General features: G+C 55.6%; 1 protein-coding gene across 13 annotated transcripts in view; it reads left to right on the top strand.

Annotated features, from left to right (window-relative positions):
* LOC125033474 (prominin-1-like) overlaps nucleotides 1-5,000 on the top strand; it is a 154,642-nt gene that overhangs the window by 105,838 nt on the left and 43,804 nt on the right. The gene's annotated exons all lie outside the window — the stretch shown is intronic.

Here is a 5,000-nt window from a genome sequence, read left to right on the forward strand (position 1 = left end):
CATCGCCCGGCCTCGCAGCCCCCGCCTACCACGTGGGGCGCGAGAAGGAGAAAGTGGGCGGTGATACCTCGAGAGAAAGTTTCGCTTTCTTTAAGAGCATTAGAATCACGGTAAGAAGGTTACGCGAGGCCGGACAAGTGGGCGGCGGAGGGCGAGTGACCCGCCACACGCCCGCGGCGCTCGAGCTGGGGGGGCCTAGGGTGCGTCCTGGGGGCATTATTAACATTACCTGTCGTCGTCGTTATCGTTTTCACTATCATTATCATTATCATCATTATTGTCATCATTAGCATCATCATCTTGTCTATGTCGTTCATTATTTGTTTACACACGATATCTGAAGATCCATATCGCTCTCCCTCTCGCCGTTACTCTTTCTTTCAACCTCCTCCTCTTCCTCTTCCTTCTCTCCTCACCCCTCACCCGTAATCCTTCTCTCCGTTTTGCCATTCCTTCCTTTCGTTTCCTTTCGTTTCCTTTCCTCACTTGGTTTTCCCCTCCCACTACCCCTCCCCCTCCCTCGTGCCTCCATACCCTTTCTCCATCCTCCCCCCCACCCCCCGCGCACACACACACACACACACACACACACACACACACACACACACACACACACACACACACACACACACACACACACACACGCACACACGCACACACGCACACACGCACACACACACACACACACACACACACACACACACACACACACACACACAAACACACACACACACCCACACACCACACACACTTTGCCTCTGATGTTGCAGCGATTTTCTATCTTGGGGGGGAAATACGTTGCTGTGGGAGGTGGGTGGGGGGAGGGTAATGGGGTTGGGACGTAGGGAGCCGGAGACGGGGAGGGGGGGGAAAGGGGGAAGGGGGAACAGAAAGGGAAAGGGGAAGGGAATGGATGAAAGGGTTGGGAGGGAAGGAAGGGAGGGGAGGGAAGGGGAAGGAGGGGAGGGAATGGGAAGGAGGGTAGGGAAGGGGAAGGAGGGGAGGGAAGGGGCAGGGAGGGGAGGGAAATGGGAAGGAGGGGAGGTGAGGGAAGGGGAAGGGAGTGAAGTAAGGGGAAGGGAGGGGAAGGAAAAAAAAGGGAAGGAGGGGAAGGAAAGGGGGAAAAGGGAGGTGAAGGGAAGGGGAAGGTAGGTAAGGGAGGGGAAGGGACGGGGAATGGAGGGGAGGGAAGGGGAAGGGCGGGGAAGGGGAGTGGGAGGTAAGATAAGTGATAGGAAAGGGAAACGAGGGAAGTGTAGGGGAAGGGAAAGGGTACGGGGAAGGGGGAAGTGTCCGGTGCGTGGCAGGGCTGGGCAGGTCCCGGGCGTGGGGTCGGTGCGTGTCCGGGCCCGGGTGGTCGTGCCTATCCTACTTTACTTGGTCGGTTCTCGGGGCCCGCCGTGCTTTTGCCCCGGCCCGTTTCTTTGACATCCTAGCTCTATCTCGTTCTCTTTTCCGGCCGCGATCTAGGTCTCGCGTTCTTCGCACACACAAGATAGCCGACATGTATGACGTACCAGTAGAATAAAAGCACGGAACTTGTGTTTTCTGATGATGCCGATATAATATGTGGTCAAAAGCTCACTCCTCCCCTCCCCCCCTCCCTCCCTCCCTCCACCCACCCTCCCTCCCACCCTCCCTCCCTCCCTCCCTCCCTCTCACACACCACTCCTCTCACCCACTACCTATTCAACTTCTCTTTCTCACCCCATCTCACCTCTCCCTCTCCCTCTCCTCTCCCACACACCACTCCCCACCCCCCCACCCCCCCCCCCCACTCCCTCCCCCCCCCCCCCCTCCCTCCCTCCCTCCCACCCTCCCTCCCCTCCTCCCTCCCTCCCTCCCTCCCTCCCTCCCTCACTCATCACCTCACCTCACTCCCTCTTCCTATTCATCTTCCACTTTCTCTCCCACACCCTCTCCCGTCTCCCTCTCCTCTCCCTCCCCCCCCCCCCCCCTCCCCCACCCCCACTACCCTCCCCCTCACCTCCCCCAACACCCTATCCTCCCCCTTCTCCCTCCCCCCACTCCCTCCCCACCCTACCCCCCCACCCTCCCTCCCACCCACTCTCATCACCGCACCGCTCTCCCTCTACCTCATCATCTTCCACTTACACTCCACTCCCACTCACCACTCCCTCTCCCTTCTCCCTCACTCCTCGTCCTCCCCCCCTCTACCCTCGCCCCTCCCCCTCCCCCCCTCCCCCCCCTCCCGACCCCCTCTCCTCCCTCCCCCCTCTCCCTATCCCTCCCCCTTCTCCCTCCCCCCACTCCCTCCCTCCCTCCCTCCCTCCCTCCCTCCCTCCCTCCCTCCCTCATTTGCACCCTCTTCACTCTTCCCCTTTCTATTCATGTAATACCAAAGGTGTCACCTGTTTAGTCTCGTTCAGGCGTTTCCTTCCCCCATTTGGCTTCGCGTGAGAGCAGGAATCGGCACAAAGGAGAGCGATGATTAACTTACCGATAGACACAGACAGATGAATAGATAGATGGACGGACGGAAGGGCGACCGGTAGACAGATGGACGGACGGACGGACATGGACAGTCACAGAACAGACATGCGAGTGCAAGGACAAGACAAATGGATACAAATAGTTAGAAATAGTTACAAATAGGGGAGCGAGAGAGAGCGAGAGAGCGAGAGAGCGAGAGAGCGAGAGAGTGAGAGAGCGAGAGAGCGAGAGAGCGAGAGAGCGAGAGAGCGAGAGAGCGAGAGAGCGATAGAGCGATAGAGCGATAGAGCGAGAGAGAGAGAGAGAGAGAGAGAGAGAGAGAGAGAGAGAGAGAGAGAGAGAGAGAGAGAGAGAGAGAGAGAGAGAGCGTGGTACAGGATAATAGTTTAAAGAAGAACAACCCGCGGATTGTAGGCTGCCCTCGCCGCTTCCTCTATCCCTCTCCCCTCATCCCATTCTCCCCTTTCCCCTTTCCCCTTTCCCCTTTCCCCTTTCCCTTTTCCCTTCCCTTTCCCCCTTCCCTTTCCCCCTTCCCCTTTCCCCCTTCCCTTTCCCCCCTTCCCCTTTCCCCCTTCCCCACCCACCTCCCCCTTTCCCCCTTCCCCATCCACCTTCATCCCTTTACCTTTTACTCTTCCCCTTGGCCACTCTTTGGCCGGCCACTGGCTCGGCCACACTCGGCTCAGCCATCTCGAGTCACCGAAGTGGCCTCCTTGTGGCTACCTGACCCACCGGCTGAGAGCCCGAGATTTGATGATAATAATGATGATGATGATGATGATGATGATGATGATGATGATGATAATTATGGTAATGATGATAATGATGATAAAGATGATAATGATGATAATGATGATGATGATAAAGATGATAATGATGATGATGATAATGATGATGCTAGTGATAATGATAATGATGATGATAATGATGATGATGATGATGATGATGATGATGATGACATTATTATCATCCATTTTTGTTTCGTGTTTTTCATTTGCTTTGTCCTTGTGTAGGTATTTCCTAAGCAGGCAGGCAGGCAAGCAAGCAGGCACTTAGGCAGGCAAGCAGGCACTTAGGCAGGCAAGCAGGCACTTAGGCAGGCAGGCAGGCAGGCAAGCAAGCAGGGACTTAGGCAGGCAAGCAAGCAGGCACTTAGGCAGGCAAGCAGGCACTTAGGCAGGCAAGCAGGCACTTAGGCAGGCAGGCAGGCAGGCAGGCAGGCAGGCAGGCAGGCAGGCAGGCAGGCAGGCAGGCAAGCTGGCAAGCAGGCAAGCAGACAGACAGACAGACAGACAGACAGACAGACAGACAGACAGACAGACAGACAGACAGGCTGGCAGACAGACAGACAGACAGACATGCTGGCAGACAGACATGCTGGCAGACAGACATGCTGGCAGACAGACAGACAGACTGGCAGACAGACAGACAGACAGACTGACAGACAGACAGACTGGCAGACAGACAGACAGACAGACAGACAGACAGACAGACAGACAGACAGACAGACAGACAGGCTGGCAGACAGACAGGTACTCAGGCAGACCGGCACTCAGACAGACAAGCAAGCAGGCAGGCAGACAAGCAAGCAAGATCCAGGGTAGGCCTGGGGCACAGTCCCTTTCAGCTGTGGTTGCGAGGTCAAATTTCATGTCATCGGCACCGGGGGGGGAGGGTGATGAGGGCAGGGGCGGGGGTTGAGGGTGGATGTAGATGTGGATGTAGATGCGTGTTGGGGATGAGGGGAAAGGAGAAGGAGAAGGAGGAAGAAGAGGGATAAGAGAAAGAAGAGGAAGAAGAGGAAGAAGAGGAAGAAGGAGGAGACCGGGCAAGTAATGCCTCAAGCGGCCGGCCATCCGACTGCGAGACCACAGGCTTGGTCGTCCCGACCATAATTACGTGTCCATGAGGCGCGGCGTAGGCACCGGAAGGGGGGGAGGGGAGGGGGCAGTGTTTAGGCGTGGAGGGGGGGGGGCGGTGATTAGGCATGAGGTGGAGGGGGGGAGGGGGGAGAGGTGATAAGGCGTGAGGGTCGAGGGCTTTTCCTCGCGACGCCGAAATGCGCTTCCCCGGCGCCGAATCCATGCCTGATTTCTTTTGGGTTTGAACGAGGCGGGTGCTCGTCTTCTAATCACATAGTTATCACAATATACGTACGATAATATTGGCATCACAATCCGTATGCAAATGGCATCACAACATGGCACTCACAACTCACATCATTATCATAACTCACTTCATTATCACCACCTACAACGGGTGCTCGCATAAACCCGTTATTTCCTTTCTTACTTTTACATAAGAAAAAGTCGATAGAAACCACTAAGCATCATCTACTGTTATGATTTTTAATTACCAGCAAAACACTATGAAATATTTAAATGAAATTAATTACTTGCACACGCGTATGGACCTCCCCCCCCCCCTCACATACGCCTATTTACCTTGCTATGTATCTAGACATATCTATCCCGCCCTCGGTCTCCTTCCCCCCCCATTTTTGTTTATTATTCGTTCGTTTATACTCGCTTTCCATCCTCCTTCCT

This window comes from Penaeus chinensis, chromosome 16 (genome assembly GCF_019202785.1).
Source record: "Penaeus chinensis breed Huanghai No. 1 chromosome 16, ASM1920278v2, whole genome shotgun sequence".
In the NCBI taxonomy this organism is placed as follows: Eukaryota; Metazoa; Arthropoda; class Malacostraca; order Decapoda; family Penaeidae; genus Penaeus; species Penaeus chinensis.